This window comes from Mauremys reevesii, linkage group 23 (genome assembly GCF_016161935.1).
Source record: "Mauremys reevesii isolate NIE-2019 linkage group 23, ASM1616193v1, whole genome shotgun sequence".
NCBI classification, from domain to species: domain Eukaryota; kingdom Metazoa; phylum Chordata; order Testudines; family Geoemydidae; genus Mauremys; species Mauremys reevesii.
The window spans coordinates 3,416,858-3,437,549 of record NC_052645.1 but is presented as its reverse complement, the minus strand read 5'-3'; the positions used below and the strand labels follow the sequence as shown (position 1 = coordinate 3,437,549).

Below are 20,692 nucleotides of genomic sequence, written 5' to 3'. Positions count from 1 at the left end.
GACCTGGGCAGTGTGAGTGCCACTGAAAATCCGGTCACATGCCACCTTCGGCACACGTGCCATAGATTGTCTACCCCGGTCTAGGGGCTTGGCTACATTGGAAGTTAGCGCTCAGTTAAGCAGCCCCGGGCGCCCTAACTCCTGAGGTGTCCACACTGGCAAGGCACATGGAGCACCTGGGCTCTGGAACTCTCCTGGTAATCCACCTCCATGAGAAGCATAAAGCTCGCTGAGCCTCGGCTGAAATGCCCGGGCGTCAGGGTGGATGACGTGTTGTGTTACTGCACTGTGATCGGCCTCAGGAAACGTCCCATAATCCCCTGAAGTCAAGTGCCCACTCTGGTCATTGTTTTGAAATCGGCTGCAGGCATGTGGATATCCCCTTTCAAAGCTCCGTTTCTGACAGCCGGCTGCTTATCTGCTCTGGGACAAAGCAACCATTAGTGTGGAATGCTGCTGTTGTGAGTGTGTGTGAAAGAGGGGGGGTCTGCTGCTGTCTGAACACACAAGACAGCATGCTGACACACTCTCAGCCCCCCCCAAACACACTGTCCCTCCCCCCACGTACACACAACACACTCCCTGTCACACTCCACCACCATCCCCCATTCGAAAAGCACGTTGCAGCCACTTGCATTCTGGGATAGCTACCACAGTGCACTGCTCTCTGTGGCATTGCCAGAGCTGCTAATGTGGCCACTCCAGTGCGCTTGCAGCTGTCAGTGTGAACAAATGGCAGCTGTTTCCCTGCTGTGGTTTAACTCCCAGCGCTCTACATCTGCAAGTGTAGCCAAGCCCTAAATTTGCCAGACCAACCGAACTCAGTAACTGCCCTCCACCACCATGTGTAGTGAGTAGGGACACAGTGAAGCGCACACCACACTTGCTGGCTCAGCCTTGTGCATGGTGGGGTGGCCACCTGTAACAGTCCGGTGTTGGGGCCGTGCCCTCTCAGGGGCCGTCGGGAGCCAGGCCGCCTCACTACACGGCCCAAATCAGTCTCCGGGTTCTGAAGGTCTTGGGGGTTCGGCCCCTCAAGCAGGGGCTGAACAGAAGGCACACGGTTAGTGTAGTGAGTCCCAGCCCTCAGTCAGGGCGGGGCAGCGAGCCAGTTCTAAGCTCCGGTCCTGGCAGCCGGAGCTGAGTAGTGACAACGTCAGTAAGCCCCAAGCCCTAGCTCAGGGCGGGGCAGCAACCAACACAGGGCTCAGACCCTCAAGCAGGGCTGAGCAGCAGTTCAGTCTGTAAAGCCCAAGCCCTAGCTCAGGGCGGGGCAGCAACACACACCGGGCTCAGACCCTCAAGCAGGGCTGAGCTCACAAAGTCACTAGTTTAAGCCCAAGCCCTTGATCAGGGCGGGGCACCAAACACAGCAGTGCTAGCTCAGACCCTCAGGTAGGGGCTGAGCAGTACTAATAGTTCAGGGCTCAGGTCCGTCATGCAGGAGCTGAGCAGTAACCAAGTCAAGAAGTCCAAGCCCTTGATCAGGGCGGGGCACCAAACAATAGTCCAAGGCTCAGGTCCTTGTAGCAGGAGCAGAGCAGCGGTATCAGTCTCAGGAAGCCCAGGTAAGGGCAGGCTTCTCTGCCTGAGTGTTGGCAGGAGGGGGAGGCTGCCACCCGTGAGGGGGGTGGCAGGGGGGACACAGGCCCACCCACTCCACTGTGTCCCAGCCCGGGGCCCTATCAGCGGCGTGGATCCGCTACAGTCAGTGGGGATCCTGGCCGCAACACACTGACATGGGCACGTCCGTGCCCTCAGCCGGACAGGGTTCGGCTACCCCCGGGCTGCATTCCATCTCCCCCTCCTCAGGTACCTGCTCGTCACTGGGCTCGACCACGGGGTCCCATACCATGGGCTCCTCGGCGTGTTGAAGGCGGTCTAAGTCGGGCTGTTCCTCCGGACTCGGGTCAGGGGGACGCTCAAGCCGCTCCTCGGGGTACCGGGCTCGGGGCAGGCTCGGCCAGTCCACCTCGGGGTACCTGGCTCGAGGGAGGCTCGGTCGGTCTGCGTCAGGGTACCTGGCTCGAGGGAGACTCGGTCGGTCCGCGTCAGGGTACCTGGCTCGGGGCAGGCTCGGTCCGGCAGGAGCCTGATCAGGAGCGTCCGTCCTCTCCGGCCGCTGGGCTCCAACTGAGCGCTGAGGCCGGGCTTTTATACTTCCTGTCCCGCCCCTTAACTTCCGGGGGGCGGGAACAGGAGGCGGTGGCTCCGCCCACTGAGGTGGCTCCGCCCACTGAGGTGGCTGTTCCGGTTCCTCCGTCTCAGGGGCCGTCGGGAGCCAGGCCGCCTCACTACACCACCTCCCCATTGATGAGACCTGGTCCCACCATCTCCATGGAGCTCCAGTCTGCCCTGCTGCCATCCCTGTCTGTGTTGTCTTCTCTAGCAGTTGACTGGAAGGTGCACATTGGCCGCACCTTCCATGTAGCTGTGTTGTCTTGAAGGGCGAAAGCAGGAGGAATGGTGCCTTCATAGCCCACCCAATATTCCATAACAGAGTTAAGGAAAATATTTCTCAATGAACTCTCAGTAAAAGATCAGAAGCAGCCAGTGTCTGTATCAGTCTACGAGCATTGGTATTTTCTTGAAATTTGTCAGACCAACCTATCTAACACCTAACACGCATTTGAAGTTCTTCTTTTCACACTGTTGGCTCATTCTCAGGTTCTGCTTTGTCTCCAGACAGATCCATTCTCTTTCAGGATGGCCTTGCTCTTTCTGTCTGTTTCACTCACTGAGGTGTTTGGAGTAAACACTCCCCTTCCCTCTAGTCTCAGACAAACACTAGTATTAAGTGTTTGCTACTGATGGGTCTAGAAAGCATTTGTCAAGTGGAAGATGCCATTTCTGGGGGATTGTTCCCAAGATCCAGTACTTTGTGTTCAAACGTCTCCCAGCTTCCTTGGCGAAAATAACACCAAGGCTTCTTTGCAATATACAAGAAGGAAGGAGGTTTTCACCCCAGATGGGACTTGAACCCACAATTTCTGACTTAGAAAGCCAATGCCTTATCCATTAGGCCACTGGGGCCCTGAAGAGATGGGTGGAAATTCCCTCTCAGGATTGCACATTCCTCACATTCACTCAGAAGCCAAATACCCCATTTAATGGCCTTACGGAAACGTCTGCATCCCCGGGCAGCGAGGCAGCTGGGCAGGTCGCTGACAGAGCTGAGCACCACCTTTCTGCCAGCCATCTTTAGAGAAGAACCCCACCCTAGAGTCACCCCTCCCTCCTTCAGCACCTCCACGGCTGTGGCTCTGAGTGGCAGTAGGATGATTAGGGGGTGAATCCGGGGCTGGAAGGGGGGTAAGGTCGGCCTGTAAGGAGTAACCAGGTGGGGCAGACCCAGGGGGAGGCTGTGGGCTGCTGGTCGGTTGTTGGGATCTGAGCTCTAGATCAAAGCTGCACAGTGACCTGACACCCAGGGTTATAAGGCCGACATAGTGACCCCCTTACTGGCCTCAGTGACCCCCAAACCCTTGTCACTAAGGGCATTGAGGAGTCTCTGTCCCTTAATAACTTCTGGGAGCTCCCCAGCAGACTGCGGGCGTCAGCCGCCTCCTGCCTCTCAGGTTAGACTCTTGGTGCTGTGCCAGCCACCCCCTCGCTTGCAGGCCCAGTGTAAGAAGCAGGAGGCCTGGTGCTGGCAGAAGAGGGTTTTGATTAATCGGCCTCTGTGTGATGGGCACAGGACGCTTCCACTCAGTAGCACAGCTGGGGGGGAGCAGGGGAAGCAGCTAAGGGCGCCGGGTTCCTCCAGTGGGGGTGTGGAGCAGCCATTCGTTTTCCTGTTCGCACTCCTCTGCGGTGTGAAAATCAGGGAGGGGAGGCAGAAGCCCCACTTCCCTCCCGAAATGACGCCCAGTGGGGGAAGCCAGGACAACAGGGTGGGGCGGCAAGTGGTGGCCAGACTCTCACCACCAGGGTCTAGTCTAGCTCAGGGTCCAGCTCAACTTCCTCCCCGCGCCACTGGCCCCCCAGTCCCCTTCCCCCACCAGGTCAACCCGGGCACTAGGGCAGGAACGGGGTGAGGCAGCAAGTCAAGCTGAGCAAGGCAGGCAAAAGCGAGTCTTGTCTTCATGGGCCGTTCCCAATGACGTCCTTTTTGTGTGCAACTGCTGCAAAAACCTCCAGGACAGAGAAGCAACAGGCCAAAATACTGCCCCACAGCTGCCAAAGTAGCTCAGTTGGGAGAGCGTTAGACTGAAGATCTAAAGGTCCCTGGTTCAATCTCAGGCTTTAGCAGGTCCTTTGAGCCTTCTTTGTGCAGGGACAGCTTGTTCTCTGGGGCAGCAGCAGCAACTTTACCTGAGGCAGGTACCTGTTTTTGAGCTGGGCTTCTCCCCCTAGTTGGCCCCCCTGATCTATAAGGATGGGAGATGGGAGCTGTCTTTCCCATGTGACTTATTTGTTGACCCAAAATGGCAGGAACAGAGTGAGGCAGGACGGCCCTCATCCTCTTTTCCATATACAACCGGGGGTGGGGGTGGGGGTAAACTCTGGGCAGTTGCATAGTCAACCTGTGGAACTCCTTGCTAGAGGCTGTTGTGAAGGCCAAGAGTATAACAGGGTTCAAAAAAAGAACTAGATAAATGAACAGAGGACAGGTCCATCAAGGGCTATTAGCCAGGGTGGGCAGGGATGGTGCCTGTAGCCTCTGTTTGCCAGAAGCTGGGAATGGGTAGCAGGGGATGGATCACTTGATGATTCCCTGCTCTGTTCATTCCCTCTGGGGCACCTGGCACTGGCCGCTGTCAGAAGACAGGAGGATACTGGGCTAGATGGACTTTGCGTCTGAACCAACCTGGCCGTTCTTATGTCTCCCTTGGCGCAGCAGTGACACCCAGTGGCATAATGCACAGTGTGTATCTGCCTTCTAGGAGCAGTGACACGCACGGACCAGTCACGGTAATGCACAGAGTGTGTTTCCCACCAATCTGGGTAATGCACAGAGCATGTTTCCCATGGAGCAGCAGTGACACCCAGTGACCAGCAGGTGGCATCAGACTCTTCTCGTTTGGTGGGGGACTGAGCTGGGCTAGACAAAAAAAATTGGAGGGGCTGTGCCCCCCCCATCACCTGGCCCCACCCTTCATGGGGGCCATGCCTCCCATGCCTCTGCTCCTTCCCAGTTAAAGGCCAGGCTCATCTCCTCTCCCCCTGGCGAGGGTTTAGAGCAATACAACCTTTATTAAAATAAAATAGTAAACAGGGTTTACTTTAAATAATCTAAATCTGTCCAAATTTTAGTATTAAATACAAAGTTTTTAAAGAGCCCATCAATAACCAAAGCCAAAATAAAAAATTGAAACCAAAAAGAATGCTTAATTTAAAACCCAAACACTAAGAAAAACGTTGTTTTTAAAAATAAAAACTAACAAATACCATAAATTAATAATTTCAACATTTTATCAAAAAGGTGTGCTACAGCAGGATGATAAAATAACATAAAATAAATAAGCCTGACCACTAAAACCTCCTATAAAGGAATCCAAATCTGTATAAAATATGCAGAACTATGTCAAAACTGGTGTTGCAGGTCAGCCATTCGAATCCAGAAAATGTCAATTAAAAGCTCCATTCCAACTTAAAAAAACAAAACAACCCAATAAACCCAAAGAGTCACAGCCTGAAACAAACCTACACAGAAGCAAAATTAAACCTGTGCCAACATTGGAACAAATGATGTAAATTTCTAATTCTAACTTCTTGTTTCTCCCAGGAGGAAAGTGTTTTGCACCCCAGTAACCAGGCTGTCACTGCAGCTTTCCTTTCACTAAATAAGATTTTTACCAAATATAATTTGCCCTGAGTTTTCTCTATGAGAAATTGAAATTGTATCTTTGTACTAATATCCCAAGTGTGCAAGTCCATCGCCTCAGAGCAGCCCCACCCCCTGAGCCCAGGGGAGAATCCCAACTGGTTTGTGCATTTGTAACCCTGGGGCCTGAAGCTGATGCGAGAAAGGGAAGTGAGCCATCTTGGAGCTTTCCGATACCACCTGCTGGGAGCAGAGGGAATTGACTGAGTGACGTCCTGGCTAATTTTCACCTTGTTCTCTGCCAGCAGGCTCAAGGGCGACTTGACCATGGCAGCACCCTATGTACATTTTGGGGCCATTGGGGTGAAATGTGAGTACTTTTGGGGTTGGGACCCACATGAGAAGGGACGTGCACAAACTGGAGAGAGTCCAGCACAGGGCAATCAAAATGATTAGGGGGTTGGGGCACATGACTTATGAGGACCTACAGGCCATATCCTGTATGTTAAGCTAAGGCAAAGTGAGCATCTCTATAGTGTGACCTTTTACTCAGAAAGGAAAATTGACCTTTATCTTGTTACTTAAATAGAGAAGTACCCACGCCTGTCTAAGACCTTTACCTAGACCAATCGACAATGGAGAATGGCATAAGGGGTTTTTCAGTGTTGTACCCACAGAATTAACAGGTACACCACAAGGGAACTTATGTGCATATGTACATGTCATCAACACGCACAAACATACTAGCCTATGAAGTAAGCGTACCCTAATGTTTTGTGGGTAAGGAATGAAATTTGGGCATAGGAGGAAGGATTTCCGGCGCTTGTGCCCTATAAAAGAGGTAACCCACCTCGCTAGAGCACATCGCTCTGTCATTCTGACTTACTTCCTCCACTCTCTATCTACTATCAGTAGGCTGTACTTGTTCTTAAACTTTAAGTTTCAGAGTAATTCGGCTAAGCTCAGTTTCCCTAAGTTTTTATTCTTTGTTTATTAGGATTTGATTTTAAGTTTAACCTAGTCAAGTAAACCCTAAGTAACATTAGCTTTTTCAAAGCACTGCATCTTTCACTCAAGAATTGAAAACCTGAACTGCAAGGCTGGTCCTGTGTCTCTTACCACCAGATTATCAAGGAAGGGTGTGAGTATATTAACCAAAACTTTGTTGCATATAATGCCATATGTATCTTTTGAATAGCAGTAATGCAACTGTAACTTTATAACTCAATTAAATTAAATAAAATGTAAGCTAATAAATTACATTTTCATCATATTTTCCAAATTAATAAATCAGGCTACATGGGACAGAGAGTTGGAGTGCAGGGGCATGAGAGCACTGGCTAGGGGGTGCAGGCTTTGGGGTGGGGTTGGAATGAGAGGTTCAGGGTGCAGTAGAGGGCGCAACGTTAGGGCAGAGAATTGGGCTGTGAGGGCTCTGGAACAAGGCCAGGAAAAAGAGAATTGAGGCATGCAGGGCCGTCCTTAGGATTTATGGTGCCCTAGGTGAGATTATTAAACTGGTGCCCCTGTGCCTGATCTGCTCTTAGCAACACAAATATAAGCATACAGTATTGGAAAACTTGCCACATTCACGTTATTAAAACCAGTTTAACTTAATGAAGCACACTGTAATGCTGATGCACTAGCACTGAAGAAGTAGCACTATAGAAAAAATTCTGATTTGACAGAATGATGCAAATAATATAATTTTTTTAATTTGTCAAAATTGTATTGGAAATTTATATGAAGAGGTATTGAAACAAAGATTTGTTTTTAATTAAAAGCAATCTTTCTGGCTTTTTTGGCTGCAAAATCAGTTTAATAAGCTGGGTTTCCAAACAGTGGGAAAATATAACCCTAGTTTTATTGCTAGGTAAAGCACAAAGTGACCAAAATGAAGTCAGCACAGAATCATCTCATCTAGATTAAGGTAGCACAGAAATGTTACAGAAGTCCTATTGTGCCTTATTTTGTTTGGAAAGACATTAGCAATAGCAGCACATTCATATGATAAAATACATGATAAATCACTGCCTCTAAAGTTCCATCAAAAACTGACATTTTCACAGCTCTAGCATGAGCTGCTGTACAGATTCTTCACAAGGAAGTGTCCGTGGCCTTTTTAACTCATATTAACTATGTATTTACTTTATGAAAGTTGGAGAAAACATTGTGAAAACGTAAAGCATTGGCTGCCCAACTTCTGGGCTGGCAAAAGCTATACTGACTCACAGGATAAAAAAAAAGCAGGAGAATCTTAGTACAACATATGGTCAGTCTATACCAGGGGTCAGCAACCTTTCAGAAGTGGTGTGCCAAGTTCACTGTAATTTAAGGTTTCTCGTGCCAGTAATACACTTTAACGTTTGTAGAAGGTCTCTCTCTATGTGTATATTATATAAATAAAATATTGTTATTATCTGAGGTCCTACTCAGGCCACTGCCAGCTGAGTAAATGGAACCCCAGACCAGGTGCAGGCTGAGCGGGGCTGGTGGCTGGAACCCTAGACAAGGATCCCAGGCCCTGCTCAGCCCGCTGCTGGTCTGGGGTTCTGACCACCAACTCCTGCCAGCCAGGATCCCGGCCGCCAACCCCCCTCAGCCTGCTACCAGCCTGGGATTCTGCTCACTCAGGCTGGCAGGAGGCAGAGTGGGGCCGGCGGCCGGGCTCCTGACTGGCAAGGGGCCAGCAGCCGGAATCCCGGAGTAGCAGCAGGCTGAGTGCTGCCGGCACCCCAGACTGGCAGCAGACCGAGCCACTCAACCCTCCACCGGCCGTGCTCAGCCCGCCACCAGCCCACTCAGCCCGCTGCTGGCTGAGTGAATGGAACCCCAGGCTGACAGCAGGTTGAGCGGTTCAGCCGGCCTGCTCAGCCCGCTGCCAGCCTGGGGTTCCTTGGGGGGTCCCCAGGCCAGCAGCAGGTGCTGAGTGGGGCCGACGGCCGGTATCCCAGCTGGCAATAGGGCAGCAGCCGGAACCCCAGAGCAGTGATGGGCTGAGCCACTCAGCCTGCCGCTGCGTACCATCAAAAATCAGCTCACCTGCCACCTTTGGGACGTGTGCCATAGGTTACCGACCCCTGCTCTATACACTAGTAAGGAGATGAGCATATTACAGTTGTTGGAGGGCTCTTATCAGGAGTAACAGGCTATAGGAAAGTCAGTCGACATTTTTTGTTTCTCTGATGAAAACTGGCCCACTCCCTGCTTCAAACCAAACCTGTCACTAATAATTGTCAACAACTTAATTTTCTGTTTTTGGCTAAGATATTGATTTTTTTTAAAAAAAAATATTGAAATTGGATTCAGGATTGTTAGCAAGAATTTTTGGCAAACAAAGTTGTTAAATGACAATCTAAATGGCAACACAGCACTGCTTTCATGCTTGGCTCACCCCCAGCCTGCTGGTCCAACAGCTGCAGTAGTAGACCCCAAAATCCACCTCTTGGGGTGCAGAATAGCAACAGCAGCAGCAAACCCTCAGGTCCAATCACACGCCAATGGGCACCACCACCAGCCTTACGGACCATGGTGAAGTTAGCACAGCATCTGATCTCAGGGACAGGTCACCCATGGAGCCACAGCAGCTCATCCTGCCCTGTGCAGCTCCCCTGGGATGAGATGGATCGGTGGCAGCTGCCAGCCCGGGGGAGAGGCGCTCCCCAGCTAGGGTGACCAGATCCAGATGTCCTGATTTTATAGGGCCAGTCTCGATATTTGGGGCTTTGTCTTATATAGGCACCAATTACCCCCACCTAGAGTGACCAGACAGCAAGTGTGAAAAATCAGGACGGGAGTGGGGGGTAAAAGGAGCCTATATAAGAAAAAGACCCCAAAATTGGGACTGGCCCTATAAAATAGGGATATCTGCTCACCCTACCCCAACCCCCTGTCTTGATTTTTCACACATCTGGCTAACCCCAGCCCAGCCCCGTGTGACATTCCAATCCTGGCTCACTGCCGAGGAAGTGAGTTACTTTCACTGTCATTCCTCAGCAGGCAGCCAGTAAGCCTCCTCCCCACACCTATCCCCCAGCACCTCACCCAACCCAGCCCTGACGGAGGGGAGGGAGGGGAGAGAGAGGGATGCTCCTGAGGAGGAGGGAGAAAGGAGGGGGTGCTCCATGGGGCAGGGTGGGAGAAGAATGGATGTTATGGGGGACAACAAAGGATACTGGTTCCAGAGCCTCAGAGCCTGTCTCACCTCACCTCAGCCAGGGGGGGAAAGAGTCACACTCACAGGTGAGCTCCTTCCCCAACCCCTCCCCTCTCCCCTTCCCAGAGACCCCAGCAGACAATCCCCTTCCTCAGACTGTGCTGCATTCGGCTCTCTCTAGGACCCAGCAGCCCTGCTCTTACATGCTCCACTGCTTCCCATCTGTCCAGGCTCCCAGCAGAGCAGTGTCCCCAGACCTAGTGGTGCCCTAGGCAGCTGCCTATAACTAAGAACGGCCCTGGAGACATGAGAGAGAGATCAGGCTAGAGTAAAAAGTGGTTGGGGGAGAGGGTGTGAAGGGTTTGAAATGCAAGGAGAAGAAAAATCTTCCTCCTGCTCCCTCTCATCAGAGCATTTAAAAACCAGATGAGAGATATCTCTCCCCCACTGCAACATCAACTCTGGTGCGCTTGGGCTGAGGAAGGATCTTCTCTCCCCAGCAGCACCAGCACGCCTGGGCTGGATCATGGACATCTCCCCACACAGATCTGGTGTGCCTGGCCTGGGACAGGGGAGGGGCTCCTCTCCTCTCCATTGGGGACATGGTGGGATGAGAGATGTGACAGGGCTTTACAGGAAATCATTATTTGCCTGATTCATGTGCCAGTCCTAGTCCTTGCTGACCCAAACGAACGTTTATCCTGCATGCTGATGCCAGTTTGGAGGGTCTGGAAACACTCTCCTACCAGGAAGTGGAAGGTAAATGTAAATCTGTAGCCTTTGCCAGCTGAAGAATGTCTGATAGCGAAACTCGCTATCCCATCCACCAGCTGCAGTTCTTGGCCTTGAAATGGGCCATCACTGAGAAATTTCCAGACTACTTGTCCGGTGCTCAGTTTCAGGTATGGACAGAGAACAATCCACTGACTTCTGTGTTAACAAGGGCTAAGCTGGATGCTACAGGGCAGAGATAGGTGGCTACTTTTGCTAGCAATAACATCAGCATTCAATACCAGTCAGTTGGTATAATAGGGAGTGTGATTTATCAGGATCACCAATTCCTGGCTCGGGGGAGGATGTAAGCAGGGTCAGAATGAACTCTACCCTGCCATCTGTTGGTGATGTGTTGTAAAGGCCTTTTGTTGCTGATGTGCATGGTCACACCCACCCCACATTGCATGATCGGGGTGCTTGGCCAAATGGTGATTTTGGCTGCTGTGGGATCCCCAAACTCTTTCTTAATAGGGCAGGAGTAATAAAGTGTAGTAATCCTGGTGACATGAATCAGGCGGCTGCTGCGGGAGAGCACGAGGGAGGCTCTGGGGGCGCTAGGCAGCGATGTGTGTGTGGCTGTCAGGGGAAAGAGCCGAGGCTCTGGACTCGACCTGCCATTGACTCGCGTGGCTCTGCGCGCCGTCAGCCGGGGCAGGCCAGGCTGCGGATGTGACTCAGGCTTGGGCCGCATGGCCGTGCTTTCCTGACGAGGCATGAGGCAGGCCAAGAGCTTTGCACAGCGTACAGGGAAGTGGGAGGGAGGCGTTTTTGAGCCGGCGTGTCTCCTCCGCTTCTCCCTTGCCGCTTGGGCGGAGGCGGGAAGGGAGCGAAATGTTCCCGGCTGAAAGTTTTTGTGCTCGGCTTTGAGGATTAAGCCTGAGCCTCCGGCACGGCTGCTGGCAGATGGGTTTCTGAATGGCATCCAGCCCGCTCTTTGGACCACCAGCTGAAAGCACTGAGGCCAAGAGGCAGAAAAATGGGACCTTTGAGGCTCCCCCCACAGGCCTCGGGGAAGCAAGGCAGTAGCACAGGCTTAGCGCCGTCCCTGGGTGGGCTCGAACCACCCTCCTTTCTGTTAACAGCCGAACGCGCTGACCCATTGCGCCACAGAGACACGGAGGGGCAAGGCTGTATTGAGCACAAAAGCCGGGCATCAGCTCAGGGTACGGTATAGCACATGCATGCAGTGGATAGACAAGCAACAGCAAGGAACTGGACTGGTATGGAGGGAAAGTTCTGTGGGAAGGAACCGAAAGGAGCAACGGGGCTGTGGTACAGCGCTCGCATACACTTTCTTTGGCCTGTTTTGCTGGAAGAGTTAGCAGGGCGAGATTGTTAGTCACAGGTCAGTGGGTGGGTTTATGCAAATACTGGACTCTTGGACGGGAGCGGGGGCAGGGGGGGCACACGACTTCTGTGGCACATGCACCACCTCTGCAACTAACGTTTGCTACCTCACTCCCTAACAACACACCTTTTACCTCTCAGGACCAAAATACACCGTGAAAGAGACATAAGCTTAGGGTGAGCAACTGCAGCACTAACAACAATTTGAAGAGATTCAAAACCGTCTCTGTCTTTCCACACCAGGGACAGCAGAAAGGACATCAGCAGCACCTGCGAGAGACCAACAAACATCCATTTCTACCTCCCTCCATGTGCTGCCGTTAGGAACCCATACCCCTTAATGGTACCAGGACTCCCAGCTCCCGCCGATCCTCACTCCATACCCAGCGGCAGCCCAGTCGCTTTCCCAGCCGGCGTGTGGCGTTGCGGGTGCGGGACCACAGCGAGGCGATGTCGCCCCTGTCCCGGGCGAATTCTCCGTCCAGGGAGCTGCTCAGGAAGGTGGCCACGTCTTGGTCGGAGGGGGGTCTGCCGATTCGCTTTTTGACGACATCACGCAGGGCGGTCATCGCGATGTTCTTAATCATGGTGTCCGGGCACGTCAGGAGGCGGAAGGCATGCGTGACGACCGCGATGTCGCAGAGGTCTCCCATGCGGGGGACGTTGGCGCCCCCGTGCCGGTGGGCGTTGCTGGCGTTCTGTGGTAGGGACAGCCACTTCTTCACCAGCTTCCAGATGGTGTTGTCCGCTTTGTTGAGGGGCACCTTTGCCACGGCGGACCCTCTCAGGACAAAGGCGATGCGGGGGATCAGGAAGGTGTTGAGGGCGTTGATTTTCTGCCAGGGTGCCAGCAGGGACGCGTCGATCTTGGCGGCGTCCTGCAGGATCTCCCGGATGGTGTCCTCGGGGGTCTGCCGGACGCGGAAGCCCGTCGGCGTGCTGAGGTGCTGGTAGGCCTGACCCTCGGCTTGGGGGACGACGGGCTCGCCCTGGACGAGGAACTCCGTCGTCAGCACCGAGTCCCTCTTGTTCCCGTCGACGTGGAGGGACGCGCACTTCTTGGCATTGAAGCGGAGTCCCGTCCAGTCCGCGGCTCTCCCGATGGTGTCGAGCATGCCCTGGAGCCTCTTGGGGTCGTCCGCGGTCAGGACCAGGTCGTCCGCGTAGGCCAAGACGCTCACCCTCTCGCCATGTAGGTCGAAGCCGTCGGTGCCATCAGAGATCGCCCGCAGGAGCGGCTCCATGGCGAGGTTGAAGATGATGGGGCTGAGGGGGCAGCCCTGCTTCACGCCGCTGCGGATGGGGATCTCGGCGGTCTCCCCTTCCACCGAGCGGATGGTGGTGCTGCAGCCCTCGTAGAGTTTTCGGATCAGGTGAAGGAAGGTCTCCGGCATCCCGAACTCCCGTAGCGTGCTGAGGATGTGGTGGTGGGGGATGGACCCGAAGGCGTTGGCCAGGTCGAGCCACGCTATCGCGCACTGCTTCCGCTCCCTCCTGGTCGCCTGGAGGACGGTCTGGAGCAGAAGTTGTGTTCGTAGCACCCCTCTGACGGCATGAAGCCCTTCTGGGCCGGGCTGATGGCTCCCCCGGTCGTCGCCCACTCTGTGATTCTGGCTGCCAGGCAGCTGGCGTACAGCTTGTACATCATAGAGCAGAGGGAGATGGGTCTCCAGTTGCTGGGGTCATCTCGCTCGCCCTTCTTGTGTATCAGGACCGTCATGGCCTTCTTCCAGGAGGTGGGAGACCGGCCGAAGCGCCGACACGAGGCAGCTGGGGTCTCGCTTCTTGAGGAGGCCGTAGGGGATGCCATCTTTTCCGGGTGCGGTGTTTTTGATTCTGGAGAGCCGCGCCGACACCTCTTTGGGCGTGAAGTCGGCCTCTAGACCGTCTGCGTTGGCGACGCGGGGCAGCGGACGGAGGCACTCCGGGCGCTGCGCGTCGTTCCTGGGCGTGCTGCCAAATACTCCGAGGAAGTAGCGGTAGAGGCGCTCGGGTGGGATCGTGCAGTATGATGGGGGACCGTCGAGGACCTCTCTTACAGCCTTGAGGCGGTTTGATCTGTACAGCTTCTGGATCCTTGAAGCTGCTGCCGGGTCGAAGCGACGGCTGGCATTCCTTCTTCTGGTTCCTCTGGTGGAGGTGCCGCGATTTGGGGCGGGTCGTCTGAAGGCAGGCCAGGTGGTCTCCTGGTTAGGCATCCTCTTAGGGGCAGTCTCTGCCGACAGCTCATGGGTGAGCCTGTTAATGAGGAGATCGAATTCCTCGAAGGAGGCTGCTGCCTGGAGCTTCTCGATCCAGGTGGTCTGCCAGGGCGTGGCTGGACTAGTCGTCAACCGCCGGTCCTCGTGTTCCTCGGCCTGCGTGGGTAGTGTGTCTGTAGTTTGGTTGATGGGTGGTCTCGTTTGTGGCTCGGGGGATCTTTCGGTTGGCTCCTGAGGCATAGGCCCCGGTGGGGTAGTAGCATTGCTGGTTGGTGGTGTGATTTGGTTCGGGTCGGTGGGTGTAGGGTCGGTGCCCGGACTTCCGCGTGTGGCCATCATTTGAGGGGTTGCTGTGGGAGCGTCCGATCGTCTGGTGGTCGGGATTGGCCTGGCATCTCTTGGGGCCGTGCCGGTCTGTCTGGTGATGGGGGTCTGGTGCTGTCATCTGGTCGTAGCGGTGGGGCCTCCATTGGTAGCAGTGTGCGGGGTGGTCTGAGGAATGGTCCCCGCTCCTCCGGTGGGTGAGGTTTGCAGGGCAGGCTGAGGAGTTGCGTTGGTGACCCTTGTGGCTGGTGCTCGCAGGGTGTGTCAGGAGCCGGCATTGGTGCCTGCAACGGCAGGGTCTCGTGTGGTCACGCGTGGCGGAGCGCTGGCCCTTCTCGGGACGGTGTCACTTTGCTTGGAGGGGGCACTGAGACGCCTTAGTTCAGAGAGCTTCCGGGCGACTTGGGTGGATGTGAAGGGATTCCAGTTGGTAGGGGCTCGGTCGACAGCAGAAAGGACATCAGCAGCACCGGCAAGATCCATTGCGCCACAGAGACATGGAGGGGCAAGGCTGTATTGAGCACAAAAGCCGGGAATCAGCTCAGGGCATACGGTATAGCACACGCATGCAGTGGTTAGCCAAGCAACAGCAAGGAACTGGACTGCTATGGAGCGAAAGTTCTGTGGGAAGGAACCGAAAAGAGCAACGGGGCTGTGGTACAGCGCTCGCATACACTTTCTTTGGCCTGTTTTGCTGGAAGAGTTAGCAGGGCGAGATTGTTAGTCACAGGTCAGTGGGTGGGTTTATGCAAATACTGGACTTTTGGACGGGAGCAGGGGCGGGGAAGGGGGGCACACGATTTCTGTGGCACATGCACCACCTCTGCAACTAACGTTTGCTACCTCATTCCATAACAACACACCTTTTACCTCTCGCTGTGGTAGTCGTTGTTTCTCGCTGTGGTAGTCGTTGTTTTGGCGGCAGTGCCCTGGTCCACCAGCTCGGGGGCTGGAGTGGGTTCCCAGTCGGCGGTCGACGGGGTCGCTCTGGCTCTTTGTGGCGCGGGAGCAGTGGGCTGGGGCACAGGGTGGCGGGGGACCGGGGCCGGGGTTGTTGTTGTGCGGGCCTTCTTGCAGCTCATCTGGTGCGTCTTGCACTTCTTCTGGGACTCGAAAGGCAGGCTGCAGAGGGCACAGCTGAAGGTGGTGGACAGGCCGTGGCATCTCCTCAGGTGTCTGGTGAGCCCTCCGAGGCGAGGGAAGCGTCGAGGCGGCAGGCAGATGGGGCAGATGAGCGCGTCTGTAGCGAGGTGGTATTGGAGGTAGACAGTGTCTGGGGTGGGGCAGCCATTTTGTGGACGTTAGGGCTCTCTTGGTCATCCTCCGTCGCACGGCTGGTGGGGGGGGGGCATCCTCCAGCAGTAGCTGTGTCCCGGGAGTACTTACTCTGTCCTTGATCCAAACTAAACAGGAAAATACACTGGATTATTCCTGCTTCCTCTCCCACAATGCTCTGCTCCCACACTTGCTCACACGGCTCCGGCCCTCCAGTTGGGCCCCTCCCCCTGCCTGCCTGCCCAGCTAACTCCCCTGGCCAGCCTCGGCTCTTCAGCGCCACCAAGAGCCCTTGACCAAGTGCCGCTCAGTCCCCTCCGGGGCCTCTGCTGGGCCCAGCTCTCCCCGGCCGGCCGGCGGCTGCGTCAGGGGCTGCAGCCCAGCTCAGAAAAGGAGGGGGCTGGACAAAGCTGGAACCTGATTTCAAGAACACTTCAGTGATGCCCTAGAGTCGTAGCTGGGTCCAGTCCCAGGAATGATCAAAATTGGGATTTTAATCGGTTCAATTAAATGCTCTGCTGGTGCCCCTGACTCCCAGCCCACAGCCCCTGCTATCCCAGCCCTGAGCTCCCAGTCAGTGCTCTGCCTGTGCCTCTCACTCCCAGACCACAGCTCTGGCTTGGCGCTGGGGCGCTGGGCAATGCGGTGGAAGTGCGCTATACACAGCCAGTCCGGATTCTGCGGGAGTTTCCTTTCTCTGAGCAGGCTGTCTGCAGGGCAAGAAGCTTATGCAGCTTCAACCTTCCTGGGTCTGACCCTTGAGCATTCAGTATCTCTGTCCCACCAGCTGCATCCTGCTGTGCGACTGCACATGGCTAAGCAAAGAGAACAAACCCAAATCCCCCCTGTGCTTTGGGAGCCAGGTTTGCGGTGGGAATTCTGTAGTTCAGATGACTTCACGCCTGGGCATTGGGATTATTTACCAGTTTCTCTGTGTTGAGACATTATTGGCCTCAGAGCTGTGATGCCCGAGCGGTTAAGGCGTTGGAGTCAAAATCCAATAGGGTTCCCCTGCGCAGGTTCAAATCCTGCTCACAGTGAGGCCTGTGTTTTAGCCAGTCTCTCACCCGGGCAATACCTCTGTACAACCCACTGAGACACTCTCAATTCTCTCCCCACCCCAAGTAAATCCTGTTCTGCTCCTTTCATAGAGATCCCTGGGACACCACCTCACACTGTGTCAGGCAAACTCTGAGCACCTGAAGCAACTGCCACTCACCTGGTGCCTCATAGATCAGCCATAGCCCTGGTTCTGCTCCTCTCTCTAGAGTGTGAAAGGAGCCAAGTCAGCGACTCCATGGGAGCTATGGGGCTGCAGAACCAACAGAAAAAAAAAGTGTTCGGCTGTTCAGTGGGGTGCAGGAGGGGCTGGTGGGGGAGGGGGAGGAGCAGGGAGAGGAAGAGGTGGGGGAGGGAGAGGGAGAGGAATGGGGCAGGAAGGTGCAGGGTGGGAAGAGATGGGACAGGGGTGGGGGCAGGGCCTGGGGAGGAAAGGGGGGGATTTGTCCCAGACTCCTCTAGGGCCGGCCCTGAAGGGAAGCACCAACTATCACAGTGACAATAAAACTGACCAGCCTTGCGGGGGAGGCTGAGGGAGATCCGCACTCATCAGGTCTCTTCTCTCCCCCAAGCTGAGCCAGACACTGCTCTCTCCTGGCTCTCACTCTAGCAGCTGGACGCCAAGGAGCCATTTCCCCACAGGAAGTGCATTGAGTGCCCCTGTGGTGCTGGGGGGCTGGCGCTGCTGCTGCCTGTGGGGCTGGCAGGGGGGCTGATGTCTGCACAGACTCTCAGCTGCCAGGCCGGAGGGGGCACTTGGGACCTTACCAGACCGGCTCAGTGAAGACGGGGGTTGACAGAGCAATACAGACGCTCTCCAGAGCACGGAGCAGCAGCCGCCCATGCAGCCAGGCAATGAGCATTTCCCACAGCCTGGAGCCGAGGGGGAGGTGGCAGCTGCTGTTCCAGCTCCTCGGGGACAGGCCCTGTCAGCCAACAGCCACTTCTTACTCCCCACAGCTAAGGGCGCCGGGTTCCTCCGGTGGAGGTGTGGAGCAGCCGTTCGTTTTCCTATTCACACTCCTCTGCGGTGTGAAAATCGGGGAGGGGAGGCAGAAGCCCCACTTCCCTCCTTAAACAACGCCCAGTGCAGGAAGCCAGGACAACAGGGTGGGGTGGCAAGTGGTGGCCAGACTCTCACCGCCAGGGTCTAGTCTAGCTCAGGGTCCAGCTCAACTTCCTCCCCGCGCCACTGGCCCCCAGTCCCCTTCCACCACCAGGTCAACCCGGGCACTAGGGCAGGAACGGGGTGAGGCAGGAAGTCAAGCTGAGCAAGGCAGGCAAAAGCGAGTCTTGTCTTCATGGGCCGCTCACAATGACGTCCTTTTTGTGTGCAACGGCTGCAAAAACATCCCAGAAAGAGAAGCAACAGGCCAAAATACTGTTACACAGCTGCTAAAATAGCTCAGTTGGGGGAGCGTTAGACTGAAAATCTCAAGGTTGCTGGTTTAATCCCAGACTTTGGCAGGTTCTTTCATCCATCTTTGTACAGTGGTGGTTTGTCTTCTGGGAGCACAGGGGTGCCTGCACCCCAAGGTGAGGCCCTGAGCTTTGGTTCTGGAATAAGAAAAAAAAAAAAAAAAAACTATGTGCTGCTGGCCTCATCTTTAACAATGAAGGATGGGAGCTGTCTCTCTTACATGAGGTATTGGTGGACCCAATGTGGCAGGAAGAGAGTGATGCAGGGTGGCCTTCAGATATGGTGCCAGAGGGGCTGACTGGGCAGTGACAGGCAGGAACAGGGGATGAAAACTCTTCTGTGCAGCTGAGTGAGAGCAGTGCCCTGTGAAAGTGGCCAGGTGGCAGGGATTTGGGGGCCCAGGAGGAGGCACTTGTTGTTCATTGCCTTGGAGCAGCTGGACTGGGACAGGCTGGGTGTTCATAAAATGCGCATTAACAACCCTAGGGTAGCTTGATGGTGATTGGTGGAAGGGCCCATCTCTCTGGTCCTCCAGGCCAGGGAAGAATGATGGGGCTGGAGTCTTGTTCTTCACATTCATGGTGCGAGTACAGAAAGGACTGGAGCTCTGACCAGGGAGGGCATTACTGGTGGGCTTTGTGCTCTGCAGCACTGGTTATGGCTCTATTAGTGTGTATGGTCCCCAATTAAGGCCTAAAAGGGAAGTTCTATGAAGGAACTGGCTCCCTTCCTCTGGACCACACAGTGTTTGGTGTTGCGGGGGATTTCAATTGTTGCTCCGGCCTGAGGACTGCTGGTCCTGTTTTCCTGACCGTCAGAGGAAACTCTTCTATGATGAGCACTACCTGGCGCAGGTCTGTAGTGAGGTTGGCTTAGAGGACGTGTTTCTCCACAGTGGAACCAGTGGAGGGCAGGCGGTAGCCTCCTATTCCTCTGACCCGAGCTCACACCAGATGGAGAGGGGATACACCTTTCTGCGTGGCCAGGCCAGGAGTCGCATTGACCGGATTTACGTGAAGGAGAGCACGTCGACAGCCCAGTGCAGGGGGATTGGTGGGAGTCGGTGAGGGAGGAGTTGGTGGCTTTGTTGGGTGGTCGGGCAAACACCACAACATTAAAGAAACCAGTGGTTCCAAGTCCTGCAGCGTCGCCTGTGGGATTTCCACAAGACCATCCAGTCAGTGGAGCCAGTCAGCCTGTGACTGTACGATCGGATCAAGAGACAGCTGCCCGAGTTCCAGATGAGGCTGCAGCTGGCCGATATGAGTGGGAGCACCGAGTGAAGGGAGGAGCAGCCTCCCCTGACATTTTTGCAGCCTGCAGGGAATGGAGACAAAGCAGGGAAATGTGGGGTCTCAGGGCAGGACCCACGGATCCGGTAGTGCAGGACTATAGTTGCTGGAGGAGGAGAGAAAGTCCTGCGAGAGGAAGCTGCTGGTGGGAAGCAATAAGTGGAGTGCAAACAAGCCAGCTGAGAGTCACAGGGATCTAGAAAACAAAATAGCAGCAGGTCCCATAGAGTAATGAGTAGCACTCAGGACTTTGAATCCTGGAATCTGAGTTCAAATCTCAGTGAGACCTTTTGGAGATATGTTGCTTTGCTACAAAGCACTGAAGCTCAATGTGTTTGGCTACCTTCTCCCAGGGTGAAGTAGAGTGAGTTTTTTTTTTCCCCTCCTGCTGGGTGACTGATGCCCACTGGAGATAGGTCTTTGGTCTGGCTGGTTCAATGGGCTGGTGGCTATAGGTTGGGGTCCTAGAACTTAACAGTCTGGCTAGAGAGTCCTGTGGATTGATCATATGATTGTTTCTCGCTGCTTCACCTGATGCCAACAACTTTGGTCCCTGCAGCTGTCACACTCCTCCTCTTGCCCACATGGTATTTAAAGGAAGGAGGGCCAGGGCCAGGCTTCATAGTCAGGGCTAGGCAGGAGGGCGGAAGAGTCCCAGGCTGGAGCCCAGCACCTCTCCTACTCTGGGCACCTAGAGCAGAGGCAGCTGGTGCTGACAGCTCCAAGGGAAGGCTTAAAAGATACAGAGCAACCGAGGTCACGGCCAGAGGAGGGGAGGACCATGCCTATGCGTGGCCAGCAGACAGCCACAGAGACACCCAGCCAGCCTGCTCCCTGCCATGCCAAACCCCCACTGAAAACATGCTTAATCCACTTGCTGATCAGGAGGAAAACCTGTCAAAATCTGTGTGCGAGGAGAACTTGCTTGGCTTGGAAGGAGCGAGGAAAACGAGTGAGTGAAAAAAATAACCAGCGAGAGAGAGCGAGTGAAAAGAACGTGAAAGGCAGAGAAAGAAATAAAGGGAGAGAAAAAAACATTAGAAAAAGAAGGAAAGAAAGGAAGAGCGTGAAAGGTAG

The 20,692-nt window shown here is 54.6% G+C and overlaps 3 non-coding genes across 3 annotated transcripts; 1 reads left to right on the top strand and 2 right to left on the bottom strand.

The window, feature by feature from the left end:
* Positions 1–2,960: 2,960 nt before the first annotated feature.
* TRNAR-UCU lies at positions 2,961–3,033 on the bottom strand. Its single transcript has one exon. It is a non-coding gene; the product is annotated as a tRNA-Arg (tRNA).
* Positions 3,034–11,737: 8,704 nt separating this feature from the next.
* Positions 11,738–11,811, bottom strand: TRNAN-GUU. Its single transcript has one exon. It is a non-coding gene; the product is annotated as a tRNA-Asn (tRNA).
* A 4,991-nt stretch (positions 11,812–16,802) lies between these two features.
* TRNAL-CAA lies at positions 16,803–16,884 on the top strand. Its single transcript has one exon. It is a non-coding gene; the product is annotated as a tRNA-Leu (tRNA).
* Positions 16,885–20,692: the final 3,808 nt, after the last annotated feature.